Genomic DNA, 17,737 nt, shown 5'->3' with positions numbered 1-17,737 from the left:
ATCAACATAATCATTACATTCTAGAATTCTCTCTCTTACTAATTGACCATTTTGCCCTTCATGATCTTTTAGAATTCCATCCTTGAGTCATCACTTAATTTGGTAAAATTACGATTTAGTACCTCATAATTTTTTTACCTATTCAATTTGGTCCTAATTCATCAATTTTTCTTGGTTTCTAGATCATTCCACCCTTAAAATATTTGCACCATTAGTCCTTCAACTTTTTTATATTTACACTTCAACCCCTTAAGACTTTTCTCATCTTTGCAATTTTGTCCTTTCTTGAATTAATATATCATAATATACTTCTCAATATTGACATCACTCAAAAATTCCCTTTTTGTCACTTTATTTCCTTATTTTACTATATCACGGATAATATTTTACTGTAAAAATTTTTGGGGTATTACAATTTATCCCTCCTACAAAATGAAAGCAATTTCTTAGGCCTCTTAACGGAGTCAGATTAAAAATGCATGACCATGCTCGAATAAGTTGATATGAGATATCACACTTATTTTTTTATTGTAGTTTGCTCAGCAAATCAAGAAATATGAGATTGGACTATACAAGTGTGACTATTCCATGACTGATGTCCAATATAGATATTAAGGATAAAAGGAAATAATACATGAAAAAATTATCATAGAAAGGTTATGTCAAACCACGACTTCTTCTAACATGGGTGGCAATGATACATTGCTAGATGCCACTCATTGCTTGTAATATTAGAAATGTTCTAGTATTACTACCAACATTACAAGAGCCTAAAGGGTCACACCCTAAATTTGGAACGAACAAAATCTAAATACATTTGATATTGTGTAACAACCTAGTTTTACCTAAATCAGAACAATGGTTTTGGGACCACAAATCTGAGGTTAGAAAATTCTTTTAATATTATTTTTGATGTTTATAGCATGTGATTATATATGTGTGAAAGTTTCGTGAAATAATTTTAGCATTTGAATGCTTAATTTGAGAAAATGACTAAATCATATAAAATGCAAAAGTGGCATTCTATATGTTAAATATGTCTAATTGCTATGGTTGATTAAATGTGAAGTCCTTATGTTGTAAATAGACCATTGATAATGGGAATGAACATAAATGGTCTTATATTTGATGGTTAAATGGTTTAATAACCAATGGTAAAATGGTAAACTATGTATTAATGATAAATAAAAAAAACAAAGTTAAAATAAGCCTAATTATCATTATCCATAACCAATTATTAAGAGAAAAAGAAGAGGAAAATGTGGTTTTAGGGTTCGACCATTGTTGTTCTTGATTAAGGTATGTTTTAAGCTCGATTTTTTGATGATTTCTATGTTTTTATGATCGTTGCTTGGTGTTCTAGCCAGCCCATGTCCTAATTTTTGAAATTTTTGATGATTTCATGAAGTGCCATTGATGATAGCTTGATGTTTTTGAATGTTGATGACGGAAAATGAATAATTGTTGATAGATTTTCATGTTTTCTAAAGTGATTTTTGATGAAAATGCTTAAATAGGATTAATTGTGAAATTTGAAAAATGTGTGGTTAAATGTGTGAATAATGATAAATATGGGCTGATATGTGCACTAGGAAAATTAGGCTAGCTTGGAAAGGTATCAAATTGCATGAATTTTGTGTATTTGTGAAATAGGGACTAAATTGAATAAATGTGAAACATTAAGGGCTAAAGTGTAGAAATACCAGAATAGGTATTTTTGGATGAAATTGAATGAATAGGTGATTAAATTAGCTAAATTTGAATTTATATAGATCAAGAAAGAAAGAAATCGGATTTAGATCGGGGGAAATTGAAAGTTGTTGAGTAGTCGATCTGATCCGTTCATCGTATATACGAGGTAAGTTCATATGCAAATAAATGTCTTTAAGTTGATTTATAAATGTTTATTCACCATTGAATTGCTATGGATGTTGAACAAGCAAATATGAGCAAGAATCGATGAAGTTACGATATCCAAAAGTCCCGTATGAACCTTAAGAATAATATAGGATACAAATGTCATGACATTAGGATTATCGAGATGTGATTACATGTAAGACCATGTCTGGGACATTGGCATTGTATTATGATTACATGTAAGACCATGTCTGGGATATTGGCATCGTTATATGATTTCGTATAAGACCCTGTCTGAGACAGTGGCATCGATATGTGATAACATATAAGACCATATTCGGGATATGGCATTGTACAAGCTATATGTGATTTTTGAGTATCCTTAACGATTTCGTATGGTTCAATGGGCAAACTCAAGTCGAGAAAAGAATATGTGAATGAGTTAAGTGATTCAGGTACGTACAAGATTCATACGAGTATTGAAAAGGGAAGTATTTGATGAATTCAATTATGATATTGAATATGTGTACAATGAGAAAGGTTTGTGAACTTATATGTGTTTACTTATAGTTTACCTATTAATGGAAATGATATTGATTCATGTGGTAATTTTATTTGTATATGGCTTACTAAGCTTTTAAAGCTTACTTTGTGTGTTCTTTCCCTGTTTTATAGATTATCGAAGCTAGCTTGGACTCGGGGATCGTCGGGAAAACGTCATCCCATTATCGATCAGCTTGTTGGTACTTTTAAAGCTTTGTATATATGCTATATGGCATGTATAAGCTAGTGATATGATAATATGTTTTGAGTTATGATATAGCCATGAGATTAGGCTTGTATATGATGTAAATGTTGGTGTGTATTTGGCCATTTAAGTTGGCTTAAGTTCTGAGTTTGGTAAATGAAATGTGTTATATTGATTTCCTTGTGTTTTGGTATGATTGTCATGGCATGTTGTGGATTGGTTTATTGATGATGAAATGGTATGTTATGAGGCATAAAATAGCTAATAAGATGATGGGAAAATGCATAAAGAAGTTATGGTTATGACTTGTTGTTTTGGCATGTTTTTGGTTATGAATTGGGTAGTTGAATGGATGGAAATTTCGAATGGCATGAAATGTATATGAAATAGCCTATTTTGGATTGCCTATTAATGTTTTGAATTGGTACAAATGTTTTGGTTTAGGTATGCTTGAAAAAGGGTGAGAAATGTGGCTTCAACCAAGCCTGTTTCCACTCCATACAGCTGAGCACACAGGCGTGTGGCTTGACCGTGTGTGACACATGGCCTTGGTACACGGCCATGTGTTCCTTAGGGTAGCTCCTTGAATTAAGTTAGTATACCCTATAGGTTTGACATGGCCTTGACACACGGGCGTGTCTACTAGCCCCGTGTGACATACAGGTTGGCACATGGGCGTGTGGCTGGTCGTGTGACCTAAGTCAGTAACCCCTTTATATTTCCCATGGCCATGGCACATGGGTATGTCTCCGGCCGTGTGGTGCAATTCATTATGTATGCCTTATGTTTACATGGCCTGAGACACGGGCGTGTCAGGTGGTTACACGGCCTGTTCACACGGGCGTGTGACCCCTGCATGTTTGAAAATTTTTGAAGTTTCCTAAAGTTTTTTAAATGTTATTGGTTAAGTCCCGAATCTCTTTTAAGCATGTTTTAAGGTCTCGTAGAGCTTATAAGGGACAATATGATTATGTTTGATTAATATTTATGTGATAATGGATTCATGTATGAGAAATGTATGTTGTATGTTGTATTTGATCGGTAATGCCTCGTAGCCCTATTCCAGCAACGGATACGGGTTAGGGGTGTTACATATTGTAATTAGGTGTCACATGAATTAAACTAATTATTGAATTAATTTAATTTTATAGTTAAACATTGAACACATTATATGTGAATTAATTTAATTTGATAGTTAAACATTAAACACATTATATGTACAAACTTCTTGTACACAAATAGAGAATATAGATATAATTAATATATGAATTTGATTCATACAAAATATTAATTGTATATATTTTCATACATGAAAATTAATATTTTTTTGGAAAGAATATAATTCCTTTTTCTAGCTTTCCATTTACCTTCTCTATTAATATGGGAATAATCCTATATTCTTTTGGAATGAATATAATTAATTTTTCTAACTTTCCATTTGTCTTCTCTATTAATAAGGAAATAATTCTGGTTTTTGCAACATCCTGATATTGGGCTTAGTCGGAACAGTGGTTTCAGGACCACAAATTTGACGAGGAAAATTTTATTTTTATTATATTTTTATGGTCTAAGATTTCACGGAATGATTTCGTGAAAATTTCGTTCAAAAATTTCGACGTTTGGGCACTCAATTTGGTCAAAAGGACTAAATTGTAAAAAGTGCAAAAGTTGAGTTTTACATGTTAGAAGTGTTTAATTGTTATGAGTTTTTAAATAAAAGGTCCTTAAATGGTAATTAGACCATTTTGAAGTTTTTGGACAAAAATTGGACATGGATGGAATTTTTTTTGAAAGTTTAGTAGTAAGGGCATTTTGGTCATTTGTATATTAAATGAAATAAAATGGGAAAAATAACACAAAATGGTCATCTTCTCCATATGGAGGCCGAAATTAGCATGGGGGAAGCCATGGATAGGGTTTTCAAGCTTTCCAAGCTCAATAGTAAGTCCGTTCTAGCCCGCTTTTCAAGTTCTTTACGCTTTTGGAATCCTTAACTTGATTAAGCTTGTGCTAGCAATAATTCAACCTAGGGTTTGTATTTGGAAAAATACCCATAGGTGAAATTTGTGTATTTTTGTGTTTTATGATAGAATATGAGGTTTTAAATTATGTTAGACAACTTGTGCTACTCGGTTTTAAGTGAAAACGAGTAAAAGGCCTTAATCGGTAAAAATACCTAATAGTCATAAGTGCATGTTAGAGTGAGAATTTTATGTTGTCATAGAAGGGAAAAATGATCAGCATGTCATAAAACATAAGAATAAGGGATGAAGTTTAATTCCCGAGCCTAGGGGCAAAAGTGTAATTATGCAAAAGTTTAGGGGCAAAATGGTAATTTTGCTAAAGTTCGTATTAAAGGCTGTTTTGATGAATGTATGTATTAAATAAATTAATTTGGTATTATAGATCAAGAGAAACGAGATTCAAGTCGTGATCGAGGGAAAAACAAAGTTTACAAGGAATAGGCCCGATTGCTATTATTTTGTATCGAGGTAAGTTCGTATGATAATAATAATGCAATGTTATGTTTGAATTATATTTCTTACTATTATTGCATATATTGTATGATTTAATATATTGGAAAAGTTGATGGAATGGTGTTTATGATGTGGAAATATAACATGAAAGAATGTTACATGAAGTGCAAGAAAATGATGATACATGACAAGTGATATATGAAATATGTGATTTATGTTATGTAAATTCTTAAAAGCTGATTTTCTATTTGAGTTGTGTCTTATTATACTATGAATGGACAATTGGTACTATGGATAGTGAGATCGACGCTTCGAGTAAGTTCGTATATAAATAATCTATCGATTCTTTTTATGTTAATATATTTTGATATCATATGAAATGTGACTACCTATCAAATGATTATTTGATGTAAATTATGAATTTAAATTGATTACGGACAATTTAGTAAAATGTTGAAAAGTGAGGAATTTCCTGGTTGAACCTTCAGAATAGAAACGATACCAATGAGCTATTGTGAGGTCACGTGTGTAGTACTAAGTGCAGGCTACTACGTGTACCAGATAATTGGTCGCATGTGTAGTACTAAGTGCAGGCTACTATGCGTACCTGATAACTTTGATCACGTATGTAGTACTAAGTGCAGGCTACTACGTGTATCAGATGGTTAGGTCACGTGTGTAGTACTAAGTGCAGGCTACTACGTTATGTACTGGATAATTGGTCGCATGTGTAGTACTAAGTGCGAGGCTACTATGCGTGCAGATAGCTTCGACTACAAGTGTGGAAATGAGAAAATGTGCGAGCAATTGTGTATCTCATTATTATTCGATGAGTTCAACGGGAAATCGATTAAGTGAAAATAAATGTAAAAGTGATTATGTGATGAACAAGTGCAAGTATATGTTTATTTGAATTTATGAGCAATATGCTCGATATTTGAGCGAACCTCGGTAAAATGGAAGGGATTAAGTGAAATTGTGCAAAAGTGAACTTTAGTAGTAAAACAATGTTGGACAGCAACAGTGCATGAATTTGAAAATTTACCAAAAATTGTGTAAGTTGAATTAAATTTCAAATAAAATATGTAATTAAATTTTATTGAGTCTATTTTCACATAAAAGAAACAGGGGAAGCAAAAGAATTCCATATTATGTGATATTTGAATTCTTGTGAGACAGTGTCTGAATGAATTCGAGATCCCCTGTTCTGACTTGGAAAAATTTTTAAAAATTATAGAAAAATAATTTTGGGGTGTAATTTATATTCCTAGAATCTTGGATGAGTCTAATTTTAATAAAACAAACGAGAACATCATCTGAGTTTTGTACTATGAGATAAATAGATTTTAGTGAAGAAAGGTCGAAGCTGTTAAACAGAAAAATAGGGGAGATTTTGAATAATAAACTGTACTTATTGGCTGGACTAAAAATTCTGAAAATTTTATGGTGGAAATATATATGAGTCTAGTTTTTTATAAAATTTACAGATCTTAATTTGGAGTTCCGTAACTCTAAATATAAATGATTTAGTGACTATTACTCAAGAAAACAGCTTAACCAAAACATGTGTAAATGTACAAATGAGTTAGTTTTATTGTGGAAAGCATGTTAGTAAATTGCTTATTATTATTTCATGTGAGCTTACTAAGCATAAAGCTTACCCCCCCTCCTTTCCATTTCTTTTAGTGTTGTCGTTAGCTCGGGGTTGGAGACCGTCGGAGGCGGATCACACTATCAAGCCAACACCTTGACAAGATAAACACATATGCTAGATTTATCAAGTGAGTGGCATGTATAGGGACCTAATTTTATAACATGTGTTATTATTATTTGGCCAAATATATTGGTCTTTAGTGAGCTAATGATTCTGACTTATAAATCTAGCTATTTATATTATGTTTGATATTGGTGATGTGCATATGCTTGGTTGTCATGCATGGTTGGTAATAAGTTGTTTAAGTTGTTTAATTGATGAATTAAGTTTATTAACACTTCGTGCTTGACTCCGGCGATGGTCTCGGGTACCGGGGCATTACATTTAGGTTTTCCCTTTTAGTGTGTGGTATCAAAGAGGATAAAGTGTTGATAATCCTTTTGTAACACCCCTAACTTGTATTTGTCGTCGGAATAGGGTTACGAAGCATTACCAGAGTTTCTGTTTCAAAACTATCAAAACTTTTAAAAATTTAATTCATATCATCAATCATAGCAAAACCAATCAATAACATACGTATTCTCCCTTATAGGAGTCCTCGAGGCCCTAAAAACACATTAGAAACAAGTTGGGACTAAATCGGAAACATATAGCATTTTTTAAAAAAATATGAAAATTTACAAACTGCAGGGGTCACACGACCGTATAGCTAGGCCATGTGACTCACACAATGGAGAGACACGCCCGTGTCTTAGGCCGTGTGGACATTCGAAGTAGGGACACATAGCCGTGTCCCAACTGGTGTCTGTGCCCGTGTAACTCACTAACTTGGGTCACACGGGCAAACCACACGCCCATGTGCAAGGCCATGTACCCCTCAAAATTGCCTCACACGCCCGTGTGCTAGGCCGTGTAACAGCCTGACTTGCAACCCTTTGAAAGCTACAGAGGACACATGATCGTGTCACCTAGCCGTGTGTCACACACAGCTGAGACACACGCCTGTGTCTCTTCCTATGTGGACAATAAATAGACCATTTTGAAGCCATTTTTCTCACCCAACCTAGCATGTAACTACTAGCACTTTTGCACATATTACAAGCCTTCAAAAATGCACCAAAATCATGCATAATCAAACCATTCAAATAAGGTATAACAACATACAACCAATATGCCTAATGGCACCTCAAACTCATCATTTAAACATGTACCATTACATATTCAAATTAGCTAAAATGTTCAACTAACTTTTGATTAAGCTTGCATAAACAACAAAGCATTTACTTTACCTATCAAACATACCATTCAACAATTTGCGCGAAAGATCACAGATGTCATTTATAGAAAATGTACCATATTATCACATTCATACCAATCACAAGACATTTATAATATGCATACTTAATCAATCATTCCAACTTAAACATTTTTATCATAATAAGCTATGACATCAACCAATTTAAGGCCATTTATATACATGCCAAAAACCAAACCTTTGTCAACATTCAAAATACTATAGTCACAACCAAGATACCATAACACAAGCCAAACCAGATGGCTATTTCAACAACCAAAACACATAGGCCAAACATTAGCCGAAAATGCCTATACATGCCATTATAACCAAAATTAAAACATTAGAAAGTACCGATAGAGCCGATGGATAGTGTGATGGATCTCCGACTAGCTTCCAACCCAATCGAGCTTTCGATAATCTGGAAAGTAAGGAAAAACAACTATGTCAAAAATGAATGCTTAGTAAGGTCGTGCAAACTTTAGTCATATCAATCCTTTTCAAATATGAAATTTATGCATATCAAGAATAATCCTATACCGGTACTGCAAGATTCATGAAGCCATATTCAACAACTCACAAAGTGAATAAATCCACAAGATCACTTATACATATCATTCCTAGCATAGTAGGATTTTAGATAACTTTAAACCCTTTCAAATTTTCTTATTTTCGCTTGCATTTCATTACTTTGTATTGCATTTACTCTCATTAGCTCAAATAACAACATCAATTCAATTCATCATCCCCTTTTTATCATTCTACACTTCAAGTATGAACTTACTATTTCATTGCCTTTCCACACCCGTTTCATATGCATAACACTCAAGACATAAGCATATCATTCAATCATAGCCGCAAGCTAGTGCATTAAAACATAGCTCCTTTTCAAATTAGTCGCATGATAAACCATTTCACAAGAAATTACATGATTTAAACCTTACCACTCTTTCATGAACACAAGCATACTTCCATTTGAGCACTTACCATTTCAATGCAACTTATAAGTAAACATAATACCATTCAACCAATAGCTTGGCACATACCTAAGCATCAAACAACAACACATGTTAGCCATGTAAGTACATGTATAAACCAATAATCATGGATGGGCACAATAATTGATTAATTTTCATATACATGTATCATCCAATTCAATTTTCCATATACCGTGTAACAACATTTCCATGTAATTCATTTGTGTCCCTGTAATAGCCCGTATTGAACCCTAACCATTTCATATCAGAATATTGCCCGTTGAACCATTTAGAATACCGTTGGATACTTGGGATAGCTCACACATTGTATGCTAACTCATATAACTGTAATCCATCAAATCATGTACATGTATGCTCAAATGAGCTGTGAATCAGTATGCTCACAGAGATGTAAATCGGTATGCTCTTACGAGCTGTGAAATTAGGCCTGCTCACACGAGTTGTGCATCAGAACGTAGCTACACGATGATATTCACACGAGCTGTGGAGTATTCGCAACACATGCCGGACCTCAACCATCGGTAGGACGTTCAAGACCAGAACCCGAATGATGTAAACCATACTAACATGTCATTTGTATCCTACAAATTCCTAAGGTTCAAACGGGGCTCGGTAATCATCGTACGTCGTTAGATTTACGTCATTTCATAACATGATAAATTGCATATTAATATATATATATATATTGATTTAATCACAATATAATCACATATGAACATTAAATTTAATCAAAATTATATAGAATACAGCTCATGCGAACATACCTGGCTAAATTGCAGAAATACCAAAGTTTAGGGGCATTTTGGAAGTTTTTCATTTTCCTTGATTTTCCACCTGATCTTGATATGCATCATCCAAAGCTAGGCTGAAGCTTGAAGCTTCTCCATTTCTTTCTTCCCATGGCCATTTAGTGTTAAAGAGGATGATGGCTTATGTTTTAATTTTATTAATCTTTTTTTGTTCATTATTTTATCTTTATCATATAATAATAACACATAAAGCATTATAATAAAAAGAAATTTAAGCATCCAACCATCCCATTATCTTTAGGATGGATAATTTACTCAATAAGGCCATCCAATTATAATTCTTTAATCAATTAACACCTTTAAACTAATAGCGATTGACTTTTTCAACTTTTACGATTTAGTCCTTTTTGCTTAATTAACTATCGAAACGTTAAAATTTTTCAACGAAACTTTAATACCACCTTAATGACACTCTTTAAATATTTATAAAAATATTTACAGCTCAGTATATAGAAAAGAGGTCTCGATACCTTATTTTCTAAAACCACTTGACCTCAGGGTCTTATCCCTTGAACTTAATATATCATTTATAAAACAAAAATCACTATATCAAAAACCCTTTTCAAAGTCACAATTAACCCGTAAATATTAAATACAATATTTACAAACTTACTTGTCAGATTTGGTGGCCCCGAAACCTCTATTTCAGACACCACTGAAAAATGGGTTGTTACACATTTAGTGTGTTAATTTACCAATTTAATAATTTAAAAAGTTTAGCAACCGTTTTTAATTCTCTCTGAAAAGTTCAAGAGAAAGTGACTGCTCATTTTTGATAGTGTGGACTATGTAAAGGCCAAGACGTTTTCGTCGTGGCTTGGAATCAACATAGAATTAGCAACATTCTTTCAACATTTTCAATAAAGAAGGTATAGTTTCAACCCTATTTCAACTTGATTCGTTCCTCATACAAGGATCATTGGCTGTGGATTGCCAGAATAATTTTTCTACTGCACCATGAGGTGTACTATTTTTTAAAGTTTGTTTGTTTATTTTAAGTTTTCTATTTTTTTCAATTTTTTTTCAAAAAATCCAAAAAAAAAAAATTTGTTTTTATTTTGTGTAATTGCATGGTGCTTGGACTATAATTAGGCAATAAGTTGCTAGTTGTACATGTTAAATAAGTACATAGGATTTACAAAACTTAAAAATTTTGAATGGCATTAGATAATTTCTTATTCTTAATTGTAGGCTAATTAGTTCAATTAGTTAATGTGTAAAATAGATTAGAGGCAATAACTTAAATAAAAATGTATAAAGTTTACAATAGGTTGAATAAAATATACAGATCCTTGTAGACAAATAATTTGAATTGTTAATTGACCGTTTAAGTAGATGTACACTTGAAAGAATGGGTGCTAGGTGATTGATTCGGGAAAGGCCTTAGGCATTGTTTGAAATAGCCTAGAACTAAAACCTTACATGATACTATGTACCCCTAGTTCGTATATCTTTGAGCCTTGAGTACCCTTTTCTTGTAAACCTTATATCAAAGCCTCGACCTAAACCAGTCTAGTACTTAATCCTTCTCTATCCTGTTCTTTAAATGCACTTTGTAATGGATGTCGGGCAATAGAAATTGAGGGCTAGATAGAAACATTATGGTGGCTTTATGTGTGAAAAAAGAAAATGAAAGGATCACATGAATTAGTACGTTTTTGAAAAACAAAAAAGGGTGAACGAAAAAGTGAAAAATAAAAAAAAAGAGAGCTAGGTAAAAATTAAGCTAAAAAGATAAAAATCTTTCGATTCACATTTACAAATTTTGTAACTCCTAATCTCGCGTAATACCTTTGAACATCTAGGAGAAATAAGGTAGGTGAGAGAAGGGGAAATAAGGAAGTGAGCTTGTAAAGAAATTGGGGACGAGTAAAGAACAATGTCATGTGCTTAACCATTTCTAGTGCTTGAACCTGTTTTAAGTATATATTATTTGAATTCCAAACTGTCCTAAGCCTCAGAACTTTACAAGGCTAGAAGACCTTTGGGACCTGAATATGTCACCAACGCAATAATTTGTGAATAACTTGTATTTGTTTGAATGAACATGAGAAATTCTTTTTAAACATTTATGAACGGTCTGCATAATTTATTTTGATGAATAACGCTTGTACATATGTCCATTTCCATTGCCTCTACATTTATTGACGTTTTAAACATTTATTGACATTTGAACTTAGTGAACTAATTATGTTTGCATTAGGAATAATCAAGTTAACTAGATATCACTCTTAAGTTGCATGTGAGTCATAAGAGTTTAATGTTTTATCACTATATGATTTAATTGCTTGACTAAGTCCAAGAGACATCTTTTCTTTTGCATGTTTGGTGTGTTTACTTGAGGACAAGCAAAGAGTTATGTGTGGGGGAGTTTGATTCCCCATAATTTGATATGGAAAATTAGGCTTTCCCGGTATATTTAAGGAGCTTGTTCTCAAGCAAAGTAACATTTTTTCATAGATTTTCATAATTTTTAAATTTTAAGTTAATAGTGTAAATGTCTCATTTTTACTAATTTTGTGACTCAATTTGGCCAATGGTGCCATTGGGGGGCATACCGTGTAATTGAGTGGTGTAGGGATGTGTTGGAGGTTGAAAACAAGCAAAACCGACACCAAAGGAAAGGGTACCGCGATATCCACGTTTTGGAATCACGATACCTCCAACAATATGGAAGATTGGAGACCACTTTTTAGTGGTATCTCAATATCCATTTTGTGTATCACGATATCTACCTTTAAAAGAAGACCCTAAGGCTAGAAATTTCCTGAGGTGTCGCGATATCCTCTTCTAGGTATGACGACATTGACATCGTGAGGGGGACAACATTGGGCAAGAAGGGTGGTATTTGTTCACTTGATCCACCAATCACCCAAGGTCCTTGTTGGCCAATTTTGGCAACAAAATTCCATCAAAATTAAGACTAAAACAATCAATTTTGGTTAAGGAGGAGACGCACACATATTAGTTTAATTTTAGCCTTAGTTTTCTCTTACTTTTTCTACAACTTTTCTAGGGGTTTCAGTTGTTTTTCTTCTTCTTAGTTTTAAAGTTTATTTCTCTGCGTTTACTTCTTGTTCTTTATGTTCTTAGTGTTAATTAAGTTAGTTATCACTGTAGCTTAGGTTTATTTACAATTCCAGTCCCTGTAACCTGGTCGTAAGACATTTTTAGCTTTTAGTTTAATGCATTTCAATTTCTTTATCTTTAAATCAGTTGAAGTTTGTTCCTTTTATGTTTATTGCATTTGATTCTTTTGTTCAATGCCTTTAGTTTCATTTTTTTATGTTTTCTTGCATAAAAATATAAACTTTTATATTTTTTGAAGCTTTACTTTAATGGCTTTTTTGCTTTTCATTTCTATGTTCAATCTCTTTATTTAAGGCAAGAGTAGCACCTAAAAAGGGGGGTTGGTTGATGGAGATATGGGTAAGCTGATTTTAGGCAAAGGACTAAATCAAATAGACCTAAAAACTTAAGAAGTGACGCCCCTAAGGGGATATCTAGGCAAATGAGACTAAGAGGTAATCTTATTGTGCACCTATTCATTAGCCACATACTAACTGGTGAGATCGAGAGATAAATTAGGTTAGTTTGTCTAATTCAGTAAATTTGAGATTGAAAGATAAAATGGAGCCACTAGTAATTTAAGCAATTTAAGTACTTCATTCGAGGAGTGATTAACCACATCAAAATAAACCTTTCATTGATAGTCATTTATTGGTTAATTTTTTAGTTTTGGGCTCTTTGCAATTTAGTCTCTAGATTAACATTTATTTTTCTTGTAAAATTTTCTTAGTATGATTTGCCATACTATAAAATCATATCAGTAGCCGCTTATACTCTATAATGTATGTTATCTATCACTCAATCGCCATCTCCTTTGGGTTCGGTCCTTGGAATTCTTCGGTGTTCCATTGTAACGCTAAAAATGTTATAAATGACCTACATGCTTGCAGTAAAACCACACTTTAAATTTGTTTTATAAAAACCTTTTGTTTTATGCGCACATGCGAACTCGATTAGTCACTAATCCTTGAATTAGGGATCCAAATAACGTAAAATTCCAAAATTGCTCCATTTTACCAATTTAGATAAATTAATCCGGATTATCTCTCGATCTTATCAGTTAACCTAGGACTAATAAATTGGTGTCCAACAAAATCTCCTCTCGATCTTACTTGCCTAAAGGTTTAGCTACTCATGCTGGAAATAAAACTAACAACCATGAAAATGAAAAGCAAAGATGCCATTAAAGAAAAGCTTGAGAAAAATATAAAAGTTGAGATTTTTATGCAAGAAAATCTAAAAGTCATGTAAAGAAAAGCATTCAACAAGAAAATCTAAAGCAATAAATATGAAAGGAACAAATTTTAACAAATGCAAAGTAAAAGAAACTGAAATAGATTAAAATAAATCTAAAAGTATCTTACAACCAAGGTACATGGACTAAAGGTGTAAATAAACCTAAGCTACAATTATAATTAACTTAACTATCACTATGAACCATTAAAACAAGAAAAAAAAGTTTCTGGGAAATGTATAATCTACAGTTAAGGAAATGAAAATAAGAAAACCTAGAAAAAAGAGGAAGAAAAGTTAGGAGAAAACCTAAGGAAAACTAAGCCTAAACTAAGGTAATGGGGCATCTTCTCTCTCTCAGCCAAATTTTGGTTGATATAGCAACTCTTTTGACCCAATTTGTGTGCCCAAAATACCCTTGAACGTGCTTTCAATATTGGTGCTTCGGGTTGAAAAAGTCTACCCTTTTTGTCCCCTCATGATATTGATAACGTGATACCTCGGATAGGTTCAAACTCGAGGGTGGATATGGAAATACCACTAAAGGAGTCTGTTGGAGGTATCACGATTCCAAGGTTTAGATATTGTAATACCCTCTCATTTGGTGCCATACTCACTCGTTTTTAGCCTCCAACATGTCTCTACATCACTCAACCATACTTTAGGGCCCCCAATGATGCTATTGGCCAATTTGGGTCTAAAAATGAGTAAAAGTAAGACATTTACACTTATTAACTTAAAATCTAAAAGTTACAAAAAACTACGAAAAAGATGCTACTTTGCTTGAGAATAAGCTCTTTAAGTATACTGGGAAAGCCTAATTTTCCATGTCAAATTACGATAGATCAAACTCTCCCACACTTAAATCTTTGATTGTCCTGAAGCAAACACACTAAACATGCAATAGAAAACATGACTCTTGGACTAAATCAGGCAATTAAGTCACATAGCGGTAAGACATCAAACTCATATGAGAACTACCTCACATGCAACTTAAAAGTGATATCTAGCTAACTTGTTTATTTCTAATACAAATATAGTTAGTTAACAAAGTTAAAATATCATTAAGTGTAGAGGCAAAGTAAATGAACATATGTACAAGTGTTATCCATCAAAATAAATTATGCGGATCACTCATAGATATTTAAAAATAATTGGTCATATTCGTTCAAAAAATGCAAGCTATTTACGAATTATTGTGTTGGTAACATATTTGGGTCCCAAAGGCCTTCTAGGCTTGTAGCATTTTGAGGCTTAGGACAGTTTGAAATTGAAAAATAGGCACTCAAAACGAGTTCAAGCACTAGAAATGGTTAAGCACAATACATTATTCCCTACTCACCCCAATTGATTTACGAGCTCACCTCCTTATTTCTTTTTCGAGCCTAATTTTGATGTAGATATCTTTTTCTCTATTTTGCACTCTTTTGTTCACTATTTCTTTTAAATACGTACTAGCTAACGTAATCCCTTCATTTTCTTTTTTCACAAACAAAGCTGCCATAATGCTTCTACCTAGCCCTCATTGTCCAAGGCTCGACGTCTATTACGTAGTGCATTTTAAAGAATAGAACCGAGAAGGATTGAGTAATAGACTCATTTAGGCTCGAGGCTTTGATAATAAGGCTTACAAGAAAATGGTACTCAAGGCTCAAAGATATGGGAACTAGGGTATATAGCAATATGTAAGCTTTTCGGCTTTAGGCTATTTAAAACAATGCCTTAGGTCTTTCTCGAATCAATCACATACACCAATGTTTTCAAGCATACATCTATTGAAATGAAAAATTAACAATTCAAGTTAGTTATCTACAATGATTCGTATAATTTATTCATCCTATGGTACAGTTTATACATTTTCATTTAGGTTATTACCTCTACCCTATTATACATATTAACTAATTGAACTAAATAGCCTATAATTAAGAATAGAAAATTGTCTAGTATCATTCAAAATTTTTGAGTTTGGCAATTCTAGGTACTTATTCAATATTTATAACTAATGACTTATTATGTAACTGTGGTCTAAGCACCATCATCGTACACTAAATAAAAAAATAAAAAAATACTTTTGGTATTTTTGAATTTTTGATTTTTTTTGAAAAAAGGCAAAAAATTAAAAATAAAAACACAAAATAACATAGAAACAAGAAAAATAAAAACACATAAAACTATGTGCATCCCCCACACTTAGACTACACATCGTCTACAATGTGTTCTTGAAAAAGATAGGAGGTTACCGGACTTCCCTAGGATGGAGTGTTAGACTAGCTTGTGGAAAGACAGGTTTGGAAAACGTAGTGGAAAATAAAATTAGGGAAAGACCAGAGTTTTAAAAATTTTTCTAAAACAAGATCTTGATTGTGATAACTAAAGTAATAAACACTTAAACAACATTGTACCTTTTTGGTTCGTCTAAGATGAGCGCTTTGACTAGAGTAGTCTTCTCTATTATCCTCAAGCTCACGTCTGCTAAGTGTGGGCTCGCTTCGAATCATAAAAATTTTCACAAAAATTACTAGTGGGGTAATTTTGCAATTTCTTTAAACTTTTGTGTTAAGTTGTAAATCAGAAAAATATCTTTAGAAATTTTCTACAATAATCTCTTCAGAGAATTTTCTCTCTAAAACTTTCTATTGAATTCAAGTGTGTGTAAATAATGACCTAAGGCTCTCTTTATATAGGGAGAGTTTAGAGAGTTCAACTATGATTAAATTTAATCACTTTAATATTAAATTAATATAATATTTATCATGATAAATATTAGATTAAATTTAATACTAAATCTTATTAAATAATAGAATGTTTATCTACAAGATAAACATTAAATTAAATTTAATATCAAGATAATCACTTTAATATTAAATTAATAAAATACTATTTAGATAAGAATGTAATTAAATTTAATATTAAACTATTTAAATAATATAATTTTTGCAATAATTAATTTGAAATCAAATTCTTCGGTAGAATTCCAGTAGGAGTGTAACTCTTCCATTGCTCAACCACCGACGACCAGCCGTTGCTAGACACCGGGACGCTGCTTGCAGCCACCAGCATCGCCGTGTCTGGTGATGTAGGTGCGACACCCTTATGGCAGCCAGAGCCGGTTTGGCTATTATCACTTCGATTTGGGTTTGTGATGACCCGATCAGTCCGGTCTAGCCACCAGTTGGACTATCGGCACAATTTTACATACCGGGCCTAGCTTCATCAGTTTTGGCTATTGGCCTTGGTTTTGGTCTCCTAGGCCCTTTTTACGATCTCAAGTTCAATTTTCAAGCTCAATTACCCATTGGACCAATTGTCGAGCTTGAAAATTAATTTCCAAAAATATCATATTAATTTTAATTAATTTGATTAATTTAATTTTACTTGATCAAAATTAATTTTTCCAAAAATCACTTAGATTTTCCAAATTAATTTTTCAGGAAAATTCTTTAATACAATTCTTACAACCACCTAATTTAAATACACATCGAATAAATCGACTCAATTAAATTATTCCCAGAGTCGTAAAATTTTCTTCTGATTCAAATGCAGTCCGATCGAGCTTTTGTTGAGTTAGCAGAGGAACCAATCGGACATATACAATTAG

The sequence above is a fragment of the Gossypium arboreum genome, chromosome 2 (genome assembly GCF_025698485.1).
Source record: "Gossypium arboreum isolate Shixiya-1 chromosome 2, ASM2569848v2, whole genome shotgun sequence".
Taxonomy (NCBI): Eukaryota; Viridiplantae; Streptophyta; class Magnoliopsida; order Malvales; family Malvaceae; genus Gossypium; species Gossypium arboreum.
This window is presented reverse-complemented; position numbering follows the sequence as displayed.